The following is a 15,027-nucleotide window of genomic DNA, read 5'->3' as shown; positions in this document are numbered from 1 at the left end:
ATTTCATTCACTCTTAAAAAATTGTTGTGTTAATGACCCTCAGTTCAATTTGACAGAGTGGTTTCAACGATAACACTTTTATTTTAGACTTTTCCAAGCAAGGAACATATCTTACTATGAAGGTGCTTGTAGAATCCCAACAAGAACACAAGCCTATCAGGACACAGCTGGACAGCTGCTCTCATCATATAAATATTTAATGTTAACATTGTGCACAGTATAGCAAGTGTTATTCAGATAGTAAAATTGGTAGGTTCCTAAAAATACCTTGCATAAGGATAGCTCAGTCCAGATGCTTAAGATATTGTTTGTACGGCCATTGGGATAGAATAGAGTGGCTTCTCAATACATATTTCCTTTTCTATGCCAAAGATAACAGGCGTTTTTAAATAAACCCATTAACCATGTTGTAGAAATGTAATTGCTGGAGCACTCTGTTATATTTTTGTTCTGTTTTACCATTGTGTTCCCTATTGGAGATTCATGCCCTGTGGCAAGGAAATGAGAAGTGAACTCAGAAGTATGGCAAGAAAGATGATGAATTTTTTAAAGCTCATTATGTGGAAAAGTGTATTTCAGATTTCTTGCATCTTCCTTTGAAACCATAATGAGGCTTTTTATTTCTTGCATGAGTCAGGGAGGATTGTGAGAGGGGCTACTAGATATAAAATAGAACTGTCCTGCCCAGAGCCCGACACAGGAAATGGAGGTGAGACTGGCAATAATTCTTGCTTTATTAGAGTCATGGTTACATCAAAAGCAGTGTGCTTCATAGACCTATCTAGGCTGACTGATGCTAACTATGCTAACTAAGCATTCTCTGCAGCGTGTGGAGTAAGTTGATTCAGCACCTCAATCAGGGGGGTGCCGCCTTAAGTAGGGAAGGTCTTCGTCCGTAATCTCCGACCCTTGCGTGGTTCCACCCTCTGACTGCCCCACTTCTCTCATTGTCTCGCGCAGGGCGAGGGGAGGCAAGCCTCCATCTGCTCATCAGACAGTAAAGGCTCACTAGGTGCCAGCTCGACTTCAGGAGGCAGGGAGCAAGTTGGTGGGGAAATGTTTGAAGGTCTAGGCAGGGAGTCCTGGGGGGATGGAGTTGGCGTGCGTGAGAGACTTCGCTCCCCAATGGCTGTGGTGGAGCGCTTTCAGGTGGCGAGGCACCTTCAGGTGGAGTGGGGTCTAAGTCACCGGGGGGATTGTCCAGAGAAACTGGAGGGCTGCTAGTGCTCCCCCCTCCCTCGGGGCTCTCAAAAATCTCATCCTCCTCTGCCCACTCTCCCTGATGCGCTTAGGATAGCTGGGGTTCAACAAGAACTGTATTACTTCAGTCACAAAGCCTCAAGTCCTCATATTCTATCATACAGTGTACAATAAGCATATGAAAACGGAGTGCAAAAGGAGAGGAAGGAGATCCACTTTACCAGTCATTATATTTTTGTGCCACCTAAAGGGATAATATATCTGTTTTTCAAAACATCGGGTAGTGTTCAATGGTAGTTCTACTCAGAGTAGACCCACTGAAGTTAATAGACATGAGTAACTTAGGTTCATTAATTGCAATGGATCTATAAGTAGGACTAAGTTGGACAACCTATTATGTATTTGTTGCAATTTCAACCATAATTCTTTTTTTTCATTTCTGATATTTATAATAAAAGATCATAATAAATTATTGATTAAAAAACAAACACCTTGACCATTCTTGCCAGGACACTGTAATTACTTGACTGTTGAAAAAGTACGTATACTGTCAGTAATCTGGCATGATTTATTGCATTCATCAGATTAATTGCATGACAAAATTGCAATGAAAACAAAAATGTGTTTTAAATGTGTTTCTTTTTTAATTGTTTTATGGTTTGGGAGGAAGGGCAGAATAGAATTTTGAACAAACAAATAAAATATGACCGAGTTCTCTTAAAATATTTTGTAAATATGGAATCCCTGGCATGTAATGTCCTACACAGAAAATATATCCTGTAGAACAGGAGTTCCCAAACTGTAGTCTGTGGACTGCCAGGGGTCCACAAGCTTCATTCAGGTGGTCTGCAGCATGTCTGTGAAAAACATTTACCATTTCAATTCTATAGAATTCTGTGGAATTCAAATTGCAGTGCAATAAAATACAATATAAGAAATAAAAGACCCTTGGCGATTTTCAAGTGATGGGGGGGGAGTTTGGGAAGCTTTGCTGCAGAACAAGGATGTAATAAAATGGCCTGCCCATACTGGGGTGAGGTACCTTAAGCCTGGAGGTTGGATGCAGCATTCCAGGTCAATCTGTCTGGCCCTCTGCACTTTCCCCAGGCCACACCTTCACCAGCCTTGTCTCAAACCTTCTTGAGCATTTTTTCCTGGCTGACATATGTCTTTGAACTCCAGTAATGCCACCTGTTTGCCTGGATGAAAGGTAAAGAGGAGTGTGAGAGTCTTTGTAGATACTAGTCTGCTGTACAAAGATAAATTTTATATTTGTTGCTCTGCCTGCTTTTGCCTCTAGCTCTGGGTACCAATGTCATGTGGACCCTGGAAGGTTGTGCAGGAGGAAATGTGGCCCTTGGGCTGAAAAAAGTTCTTCACTCCTGTTCTATATGGACATTGGTAGTAAGAAGAATGAGAAGATTATGCTGACTTCATCTTTTAGCTCAATGGAATTTTGACTGTATTTTTCTTCATCATTAATAAACCAAACAAATGTAAACATATTCAGAACCAATTTCCATCTGGGTTGCATCTTCAGAAAGAGCCTTCCTCTTAATTTTACCCAGTTGTCATTAATTGATTGAAATTCTTTTATTTAATGTATTCAGTAGAATAGTTGTTCTTTTCGTGTATAAGATAACAATCCCATCTGATCAGAAAGATTAAGATGTTTAAGATTGCATATAGGACTAATTCTCCCTCACCCCCCAAAATGATGGTATTAGATGTACTGCTGAAATTGTCACATGTAGAGCAGAGTGAAAGCTTGCCCAAGCTCACAGTCTAAACAGATTTTCTTGTAATTGTCAGTTTGCTGCATCATTTATATCACACATCATGCAGAAGCAGTTTACATTTGGGGGGAAAAACTAGACAAAGATAATTCTATGTGTGGTGCATTAATAAACTTTTTATTTTAAAATGTTACATGATAACATGTAGATGAACAAATATGCAACATATAATACATTCATCATATTCAAAATCAAACCATTATATCTAATTATATTCTTCAAATTCTATATGTATTGATTTATATTAAATGTGTAATAATCACTTTGGTAACCTTTAGGCTAGATTACTGCAATGCATTATATGTCGGGCTGCCTTTGAAGACGGTGTAAAATACTGTATCTGGTTCAGAATTCAGTGGCCAGGTTTCTGACCAGGGCAAAATGGTCTGAACACATAACACTAATCCTGACATGACTGCATTGGCCACCAATTAGTTTCTGGTTCCAATTCAAACTGCTGGTTTTGACCTGTAAAGCCTTATGTGGCTCAGTACCCCAATATCCCAAGAACTGCCTTTCCCCACATGAAACAATCTGGACTCTGTTCTTCATCTGAGGCCCTTGTCTGTGTTTCCCTGTTGCGAACCCACCCTTCACCAGGGATTATCCCTCCTGACACCCCACACTTGGTTCAGGAAATCCCTACTTGGCAGGACTTTTGCCTCAGCCTGGGTCAGATATGCTTTCTGCACCACAAGTTTTAGCCCTTCCACCTTTTGTCCCACCCAAAAGGTGATCACTGGTGTGCCCTATTAGCAGGGAGGGCTCCAGGAATGCGGGGGCCCTTGGGCATTAGCCTGCCCCGGGCCCCTCTTCTTCCCTTCTGCAATCCCATGGATCGCAAGACGAGCTTCCTAACTGCCTGCCATCCCCCACCATCCCCAGCGCTTCACCTACCTTTCTCTGCTGTTCGCGCAGGGTTGCCATCAATAAAGATGGCGGCCGAGGTTTCCATAAGGGACTGAAGCCTTTGCCGCCATCTTGGTTGATGGCAGGCAGCACACGCATTGCTGCCATCAACCAAGACTAATAAACAATATAATATTTAAAAGTTTTTATAAAATGTATAAATATAATAGTTTATGTTAATCATTTATTATGTCAGCACTGAAAAGGTATAAAGTAATTCTAAATTAAACCTTTTCTTCATATAACTGATAAAGGGAAACCATGTCTTTTCAAATTGCCCTTTTCTCTTAATTTGACTAATTCTATAAGTTATGCCATCTTTGCAACATACCACAATCATTCTCTCTGTGAGAATTTGAGCAGATCGCCATTTCACAGCTAGTAAATCTTTGTTGCCCTTAATTAAATTTTCCAGCCAAAGGAATATGCTTTGGTGAAACCTCATTCCTGAGATATCCCAACAATACTTGTATGAGATTTAATGGTATAGTGTAGCCTAGTTGATCCTCTTCATTGTGTCTTTTTCAATAAAGGATTCACATCAGTGAGTTAGACCTTATTCGGAGGGAAACACTGAAGAGGTTACGACAGGCTATTCCTTACACAAGTTTGGTTTCCTTGTGACAGACTTCCCCAACTGGATACCCTCCAAATGTTTTAGACTACATCTACCATAATCCTTGACCAATGGCCATGCTGATGGGAATTGGAGTTCAATAAATCTAGATAGCACCAGGCTGGACAATGCTGCCTTGTGAGATGCATCATCTTCATCCACCATAATACTATAAGAAACCAGTTGCTGCTTTTCCACAAGACAATGTGAATAATGTTGACATTCTTAAGGATTTGTCATTGTTAGCTATTTGTATTTTGTCCAGCTGCCTTAACTGTGTGATGCTACTGTTTTTATAAGGCTACCAAGGGACTAAGATTGGCTCAGCAATACTGCGTGTGATAAGGATCTTGGAACAGATGTTGATCACAAGCTGAATATGAGCCAACAGTGCTATGTGGCTGCAAAAAAATGCTTTTTTAGGCTGCATTGACAGAAGTATAGTTTCTAAATCATGTGAAGTACTAGTTCCTTTTTATTTGGCACTAGCTAGGCCTCATCTTGAGTATTGCGTCCAGTTCTGGACACCGCACTTTAAGAAGGATGCAGACAATTTGTCTTCAGCCCAATTGGCATATGCATATTCCACTAGTTTGGGATCTTGAGTAGCCACCAATTTCAGTTTCATGGTTGCTGTGCCCTTTAGATATCTTGTCACTCTCTTGATCACTCCCCAGTCCTTCTTGGTTGGTGAGCTGGTTTTTCTGCACAGGTATCCCACTACTACCGCATATCTGGCCTGATAACAGTGCTGATAGACGCTTTCTGGTGGCTTGTCTTGTATTTCTCAACTTTTCCTTCAGCATCTGGCTTTTTCTTTAATATCCCCTTGCAACCTATAGCTTTCCTTCCTTGAGGAAGCTTGGTCAGTGTCCAAGCTTTGTTCTTGTGTAGAGCTTCCAGCTCTTCCTTGACTGCCTGCCTCCACCTCTCAGCTTCAGCTTTGGGTAAGGCTTCAATCTTTTTCCAGGTTTCTGGCCCTGGAAGTTCATCTCTCACAAGATAAGCAAGTTTCTCTGGTGGTACACCTTTGTTGGTACGTTCAGAGCATCTGGGTGCTGGCGCTTCGGATGCCCCTTCTGGCTCTGTTGCCTCTTTTGGCTCAGACTCCTCACCTTCCTCTGCAGGTGTATTATTGTTATACCTTCTGTTGTGGAATAATAACTCAATTTCTTCATCCATTTCACTGTCATCTGTTTGGTGTGATGCCCCTTCTGGTTGGCGTGCACACTTTCCTTCATCAACGTGAATAGCTCTGTATACTCTAACTTCCACACTTTGGGATCCCACTTTGGGATCTATGACTCTGTATCCCTTCTGCGTTGAAGAATATCCAATGAATATTACTTCCTTGGCAGTGTTGTCAAATTTTGACCTCTTTTGTTTTGGGATGTGCACAAAGGACTTGCACCCGAATACACGAAGGTGAAACACTCTCGGTGTCCGATCATGCCATAGCTCGAAAGGTGTTTTGTTGGTTGCAGATGCTGGAAGTCAGTTCTACAGATAGGTGGCAGTAACTGCTGCTTCCCCCCAGTGCTTCTGTGGTAACTGTGCATCTTCCAACAAGGAACGAATCATCTGTCCGAGAGTCCGGTTCATACATTCCGTTACCCCATTTTGTACTGGACTATAGACAACAGTAGTCTGGTGCTCTATACCTTCTTCACGTAGAAAGTCTTGCATAGCCCTGGACACAAATTCTCCTTCATTGTCAGATCTTATAATGTGTGGCTTTCTGCCAAATTTGTTGGACACAATTCTGACATAATCCTTCAATTTTTGAAATAGTTGACTTTTCTCTCTCAGTAGGTACATTGTAGTATATCTCGAGTAATCATCTATGAAAATCAGCATGTATAAATTTCCACCCTGTGATGGCATTCTCATGGGTCCACAAAGGTCAGTGTGAATTAATTCTAGAGGTTTTGTAGTTTTCCTTTCACTTTCCTTAGGAAATTTCACACTTTTTGTCTTTGTGCTACACTCACATTTTTCTGTGAATTTACACTGTCCAATTTTAATGTCTCTACCCAAATTTTCCTTCTCTAGAGCACTGATTCTGGCTAAGCTGGCATGTCCCATTCTTCTATGCCAAACATGTAAACACCCAGAATCACAGGTTTCTTTGTCTATATTTGCATGCATAGTTTCAAAATATTCCAAATGCAAAAGAACATTTTTAAATTTTGCAGTAGAACATATTTCTCCTTGGTCTAAAACTTGGCAAACTTTTTTAGTGGCACTTATTAAATTATCTTTAAATGCTGAAACAAATAGGCAATTTTTCAGTTCAAGCTCTATGGCTCCCTCTGGCATTTTGCAAAGTGGCTGCACCGTGCCTATTCCTTGAGAACAAACTTGTCCCCAGAAGCAGTTATCCCATTCTGTGTATGGTTTTTAAAATTCTTAAACAAATTTGTATCATTTATTAAATGTGTGCTGCATCCATTGTCAATTAAAAATCTGGTTTTTAATCATTCTTTCCATCAGATACATGTTAACTGGAATGCTTTACTTTAGCCTGGCCATGTGTTTTTCTGTCAGCTTGCCTTTGTTTAAAATCAACTCTTTCTCCTGTCTCCCTTCTATAGCAATCTCTTTGAAGGTGATTAGCATTTGAAACAATTCTTCCTGTGTTTTTCAGTACCCTGCTGTGGCATCAAGGCTGCTTGACTCATCCCTCTATCCTTTCTTTGTTTGCTGTTTCTACCCACAGTAAAATTTGCTTTTTCAGACAGGGCTTGCTCCTGTCTCTCTTTATAGTCCTGATCTTTCAGATATGACATAACCTGATCCAGGTTCTGATCTATCTCTTCTAGTATGCAAGCAGTCACTCAATAACGTTCAGTCAGAGAGATCAGGAGGATTACTTTTTGTAAATCTTCATCTAACAATTTTCCACATCTTTCTAATTCTCTGAGAAGACTTGTAAATCTCTCCAGATGTGTAGTCCAATTGTCTCTATCAGATTCTTTCAGTGTGAACAACGACTTATAGAGAAACATCACATGATTTTTAGATTTTCAGTGATATACATTTTCAAGCTTTTTCCATATTTCCTTCATATTCCTACATCCCATGCAAACATTTAGTGCCTCATCTGATAAAACAGAAATAAGAGATTTCACTTTGGCATGCTTATGTCTCCAGGATGCAGTGTCTTCTTCATCCACTGCCAAGGGTTCAGGATCAGTTAGGACTCCATGCAGATTCTCCCCTTCCAGAAGTGCCGTCATTCAAATACTCCAAATCGCATAATTGTCCTTCTCCAGCCTTGGGATGCTTAAGTGTTGATTCTTCAGCCATCGTTTCCTAACTTTTGTTCTGCTTTTCTTTCTCTAACATAGAGTCTCCTTTTGATCTCTTTTTAAATCACACACAGTACTTAGCCTTTTTAGCTTTCAGGCACAACTTGCAATTCAACTTAGCTTACTGGGCCCATAACCCTTTGTTATGGAAATTTGTATATATATATATATACAGAGATCATCAGCGGTCTGAGATGTGTGTGTGCCAGTGTGTGTATTTACCTAAGAAGCAGGCTTTTACCATGCTTTTAGATCACTGAGACTTAAGACTTAGTAAAATAAGTAAAGCTACTTTATTTATAGAAATACATAGTAAATAGGAAAGGCATACCTAGTTCTAACTAACTAAGTTGGAGGCGCAATGTCCAGACGTGGGTATTGCCCTCATGGGTCAGGAGAGAGAGCAAAGACAAAGATGTCCCCTCTCTCCTTGGACAGTCCAAGAAGAAGAACAAAGGAAGGAGGGGCAGATAAGCTTCCCTGAACATATTAGTTTACAGCAGAAGGAAGTTGGGTAGAAAACAGCACAGGTAAAGGTAGGCAAGCCTATCCAGCTAGAGGACCCTAACTCTATCTTCCTTCTGGAATACATCCAAAAGAACCCAAACAGGAGTTGCTCTTGCCCCACTTCCAACAGGATTTTACAACAAACTTTATTATTTACAAGATGTTAAATGTTGATCATTAAAATGATTATCCCTACTAATTATCAGAGCATGGAAAAGTTACTTTTTAAAACTACAACTCCCATCAGCCCCAGCCAGCATGGCCACTGGATTGGGCTGATGGGAGTTGTAGTTCAAAAAAGTAACTTTTCCAAGCTCTGCTAATTATCCCTACTCTACCTATCTATCCTACCCCTCTAACTACAATAAAACGTTCCTCAACACTCCAGCCCCTCTACCTAGATGTTCAATTCACAGTCCCTAATCCTATTTCCTCCAGATAAATTCCCTACCTAACTCTGACAAAACCAACTGCTTTCCTCTTTCAAAACCCACTGGAACTCTCACTCACACACTCCTACCCACCTGTCAGCCTTATACCATCCACACTTTCTAGCATTCTATTAACTCTTTCCTGCTTAAATAATAAAACAATTTCAAACGTATCAACAAGTCTGATTTTGTTACATTGCCAGACAGAGAAGGGCCAGGATCTCTTCATTATCATTCCAGAGTGCAGAACATGGAATAATGGGCTCAAGTTACAGGAAGCCAGATTTCAGCTGACCATCTGGAAAAATGTCCTAAATGTTAGAGCAGTATAACAATTGAACCAATTACCTAGGGAGGTGGTGGGCTCTCCAACACTGGATGCAGTCAACAGGCAGCTGGGTATGCTTTAAGTTGGATTCCTGCATTGAGCAGGGGGTTGGACTTGGGCTTATAGGTCCCTTCCAACACTACTGTTCTGTGATTCTGTGATTTATGTCATTTCAATAGTGCCACATGTATCCTTACTTCAATTGAGGGTCAATACACCTCTTCCTGGGGGCCAGAAGCTGGGGTCTGTGGGACCTAATAGTCTCTGTAAGTATTTGTTCTGTTCTGTTTTCAATAACTCAATACACATTTTGTTTCTATCCCATATCTCTGAACCATACAACAGTTGAGAAATCATTTTGGCTTGAAATATTGTTAAAGTAGGGGTTAACATTCATCCCTGCTTTGTGGAAAAAACGCTTTTTAATTACTTTTCCTTATATAACTTACTTAGAGTAGGCATGGTCAATGTGCTCAGCAGGGCCGGTGCGAGGCATCTCTGGGCCCTTGGGCCCCAGCCTGCCCTGGGCCTGCAGCACCACCACCCCCAGACTGTGCAGGCCCACCGCACCCACCCGCTCCACCTACCTCTTCTCTCTTTCTGTGAATGCCCCGCACACTGCCCTATGCTTCATGCGTGCACATGCCTGCCATCAACCAAGATGGCGGTAGGGGCATCAGTCCCTTGTAGAAGCCTCTGCTGCCATCTTGGTTGATGGCAGCTGTGCGCACAGTGCACTTGGCATTCACAGAAAGGTAGAAGAGGTAGGTGGAGAGGGCGAGCACCGTGGGCCCGCACGGTCTTTAGAGGGGGCTGGGAGATCGCTTTCTGTGATCTGCGGCAGGGTCGGGAGTCTACCCTGCTGAGGATCATGGAAGGGGAGCGCTACCCCCATAACCTAAGGAGGGGCCCTCGGCCAGGGCCCGACCTGGCCGCCCTTTGGTGCCAGCCCTGGTGCTCAGACCTATCCTAGTCCCCTAGTCCTTTACACAGAAGCACATAACTTCCCCTGAGGAAGAGGCAGCTGAAAAAATGTACTGGTGGCAAGTGGCAAGATCAAGTGACTGAGGAATGGGAGGAGAACACACTGCCAGGGTTAGGGCGCCATGACACAAATGTGCTGGGGTCTACCTTAAGATGGTGCTTTGCAGTGCACCCATTTACCTGGAGCTCAAGGTAGCATACCAAGGCATGCAGACGGGGGCCCCCAGCACCAAGTTGCACTATTCTTGGCCTGAGCCGCAGGCCATTGCCGTCTCGGACTAGTGTACCACCCCTTGAAATAGCTGCAAGTTTGGGCGAGATGGAAAGCCTTTCCTGGTTATTTTTTCTTAATTAATGTTATCTGTTATTTACTGTAATTTTTGTAAATTGTATTATATGGTATTAATTGTTGTGAATTGTTTTGCCTTTGTTGATGTATTTTATATCTGTGTTTATTTCTTTTTGTAAGTCGCCTTGAGGGCCTTCGGCCAAAAGGCGGGGTATAAATAAATTTAACATAACATAACAACATAACATAACCACACTTCTAGACATTCTGCAGGATCGAATACTGTGCCTGTTTTGACTGTCTTAATTGTTCTGTATTAACTGCTTTCATTATAGAAGAAAGGATTCTTTAATCCTCCTCCTTACAAACTGTTAGTGGATGGAGATAACATATTTCAAAGCCTACTACTGTGCTTTGTTATTCCCAGCATTGACATCCATTCAATGTAGTAGCCCACCGTGAAAGATCACCAGGGACTGCCCCATTGCCCCCCTGGCTTCCCTCCCATGTGGATGCAGGATCAGGTCCTCAGTCAGTAGGGCTTGTTGATGAAGAATGGCTGTGAGATAAGCCAAATAAGGAACAGCTGGGGAGAGACAGTGAGCCCTCAGTGTCCCATATAACAGGAGGAAGGAAAGGGGTGGGCAGAGAGGGCTTGACTGGAGTTCCAGTGGAGCCAAAGCCTGACAGAGAAAAGGGGCTGGCAAAGAACTTGAGGGGTTGACAGGCTATGGGGTGAGGTGTGAAGCCTCAGTCTAGTGCCCCTCGAACTGTATCCGTGTGGGGTAGTCACTGGGGGAAATGTAACTGTGATGTAACTACATCTCCCTAATAAACAACGAGAACCAAACAGTCCTGTGGTTGTGGCTCTTTGGGTGCTGGCAGGGATGGTACAGGGCCATAGACCTGGGGCTTTGGATATTCCCCTATTCATGAAAGCCTGACATCTGCCTTCCATGTTATTTTGGCATTTGCTAAAAAGAGGGACATTAATTATTGCCCTGGAAGTAGAGAGCACCATCAGCTGGAAGATCTAAAACTAACAGCTGGTGTCGGGTCAGCACTGTTGGCAGTTATGAAGGGCCCACTGCTGACCAACTGTGGCCCCAGGGTTTCCAGTAGCCCACACACATAGCTAGCCTAGGAGGACATTTTGGGAGCCCAGTACTTCTCCCAAGAACTGTTGCCCACACTGGATTTTTAATATCTCTATGGGAAGAGAGGGCCCATAGGGAAGAAAGCCAGAGCAGGTAGAAAAGGGAAAGAAAGTGCAGAGATTGCAGGGAGGACAAAGGGCAGTCAATGGACCATCAAGGAGGAGAAGGTGTACACTTGCACAAAAGTAGGTACTGTGCAGTGCTTCATATCCACTGCATGCATACATTAAAGCTTTTCTGCTATTTATGAAAACCTATGAGCACCGTAAAAACATTTGCACAGACCCATGCTTGGAAAACTGCTGGTGAAGCAGGGAGCCTACATATGTATAAAGGACATCTTTAACTGAAATTGTGTATACTTTGACTTGTACCAGGCAATCCTGTGTGTTTACTCAGAATTAAACCCCACTGTGTTCAATGTGGAGTTTATAGTATGTGTTTAGGACCGCAGCCACAGTAATTGACCCTGTAATCCTACACTCACTTTCCTGAAAGCAAGTTTCATTTAACTTACAGGGCTTAGTTCTGAATCAACATATATAGGATTGCACTGTGAACCTGGGACAGCTTGTACCATATAGCACAATCAATGCAACAATACAAACTTACACTTTGGTTTACATGTTGGTTCAGGATCTGGAACAGTAATCAAGTGTTTCTGCAGTAAAGTGCCTGTCTAATGCATATAATATATAACTACTCATTTTATATTTGTAAGACTTATTTAAGCGTTTTCAGAGTGAAGAGCTGAGGAAAAGGATATTGTTAGAGGAAGAAAGGGTGAAGCTCAAAGGGAGGGGAAAAGGTGTAGTGAAAAGAGGAGGGGGTTGTGATGAATGCTGCCACTGCTACTCCATTACTCAAGAGCCCAGAAAAAATATAGAGTTGATCCTGCTAGAGCCACTGGAAGCATTCATTCCTTGTATACACAGGGATACCATCAAAGCAAGGGAGATATCAGCCTGCATTTATTCATTAGCCAGAGAAGGAGCAGCTGCAGGAAGCTCTCTTCCCCCTCGCAGTGGAGACTGGTGGCTCCAATGCCAGCGGGGCAGTGAATCTGATTCAGGTTTCAGTCTGAATTTTTAGGGAGCTGTTGAAAGTTTGGACTAAAACCCAGACTCTGCTGCCTCCTAGCTTATCTAAAAGAGCGCTCTGCTCCAAATGCCTGTGATCCTGGGGCTACAGGAGCCAAGACGCCAGGCACTATGATTCATAAGCTTTTTCTGATAAACAATTCAACATTAACTCTTCATGATTTCCATACCTTGCAAGGTGTTTCACCTTGTCTTGTGATTTTTGTCTTACTATTTTATCCTTTACTGTTAAATGATCACCTAGTAACAAGAAAAAAGTAGGGCTTCAAAGTAATTTTATTTTATTTTATTTTTAGCAATAATGAGTGTATGTTTTTAAAACAATCAGGAATATTATTTTATTCTCAGTTGGCCACAGGAGTCTAATGAGCAAAATGATATCTGGAGGGGCAGTTTTAGCTTGTTGTTGTTTTCACCTTTGTCAATATTTGGCTTCTTACAATCAGATTAAGTCATAATTCAATTCAAGATCTAGTTCTTCATCTTCAAAGGGTGATTATATATCTTTTTATTTAAACCTCCTTTATTGGCATTCTCAATATCTCAATCTGAATGAAGATCAGCATGTAGTCCTGGCTAGAATAATTTTAAAAACTGCTAGTGCTAATATCAGCAAGGGTAAGGGACTTTATCCAAGGCTGAAGAGATGCAAAGCATTTATATAGAGAGAAATATTAAACAGCACTAATTGCATTCTGGATAATCATATCAAATACTCTTTATTTTAGTGCCATGCTTCATTTGGATTCTCAGGTGAATGGAAACTCTGAGTAGGAAACCCTCGTGCTTAAATGTTGTTCATCCAGTTGTCACATCTTTATTAGTATAAATGTTTTCTTTCTTCTTCTCTCTCTCTTTTTAAAAATCAAGTGTAGAGTTGACAATACCCTCTGAGGCTCTGGAAAGCCATACTGGTGATTCACTGGGATGAGTCCCAAGGGGTGCTTTACTTTTGATTACACAACCTTGCCTGGCAGCGACTAGGGATATCATTCACAGTTTGGTGCAGGTTTGGTTGAAATTTCAATGAACTGACAGCTGGTTTCGGTCTATTGTAGTTAGTGCTTTGTTACCTTCTGCTTTTTCCAGTTCTTTTCCATTGCCAAAATAATGTTACTGTTTTTGTTTTTACTAACAATGGCCAACCAACAGTAATTGCCCATCAAGTAGGCATCTGGCCTCAGGGTTGTTTTCTGTCCAAGGAGATTAAATGGGAAAAAAAATTCCCCATGCAATTAAATGAAGCTTGGGCAGTTGAATTTTTTTATAAGCTCAGCTATGTTATGTAACTTGGAAAGTTGAAAACTGAACCCAATTTATCTTCAAGTCTTGAGTGCTGCTGTTGTCTGATGAGTTCTTGACCTTACAGCTAGCTTGTTTGATCAACAGTTAACCACTTTCTGGAGGCAGTGATGGGCTGGATGTGGGCCATTAAACTGAGGCTTTATCCTGATAAGATAGAAGTGCTATGGGTGAGTACAGATTAGGTGTACACCAGTTCTGGGAGGGATTGTACTCCCCTTGAAGGAATAGGTTCATAGTCTAGGAGTACTCCTGGAGTCCCAAGTGGCATCTGTGGCTAGGAGTACTTATGCCCAGCTGATCACCTGTGCACTTCCATATACAGAAAATCCGCAGATAGAAACACTTATCTAAGGTTTGACAGCTCCATCCCCAGACCACTAAGACAGAATTTACCATATAGTCAATTTTAAAGAATTGAATGCAATTGTTCTTCTGAAAGAGATTTTATACAGCAGTCCAACATTCTGAAAAAACAATTATTCGAGAGGGGTTATCTGAAGGATATTGTTGAGGGTAATTTTAGGAAAGCTTCCCTAATACCAGAGCTTGGAAAAGTTACTTTTTTGAACTACAACTCCCATCAGCCCCAGCCAGCATGGCCACTGGATTGGGCTGATGGGAGTTGTAGTTCAAAAAAGTAACTTTTCCAAGCTCTGAATAAGACGCACTGACCTTTGCAACAAACGATCAAAGCTTCCAATTGTTTGAATTGCAATTTGACTTTTAATCATGTCACTAATAGACTACAAAGTAGCATTAAAAGGCAGTGGCATATTGTACGTCATATTCCTGGATGTCATGAGAAATTGATGATCTTCAAGAAAACCAGGAACATGAGGGATATTTTGGTAAGAAGTGAATTTAGGGACAACAATCACCCAGTGTTTAACACCATACCTGGCACAAATGTACCTTAGGGTCATCATCCCTGTGGGCATTGTGCCTACTGCAGATTCACATGTAAGATGACAGTTTGTCAACCCTGTCAATCACAAGAAGTGTGCTTTGAATCAGTTTTCTACATGCAATACTGGCAATGTCATCTATGCAATTCAGTGCAGTTGCCCAAAACTTTATATAGGCCAAACATCCAG

The sequence above is a fragment of the Rhineura floridana genome, chromosome 9 (genome assembly GCF_030035675.1).
Source record: "Rhineura floridana isolate rRhiFlo1 chromosome 9, rRhiFlo1.hap2, whole genome shotgun sequence".
In the NCBI taxonomy this organism is placed as follows: Eukaryota; Metazoa; Chordata; class Lepidosauria; order Squamata; family Rhineuridae; genus Rhineura; species Rhineura floridana.
This window is presented reverse-complemented; position numbering follows the sequence as displayed.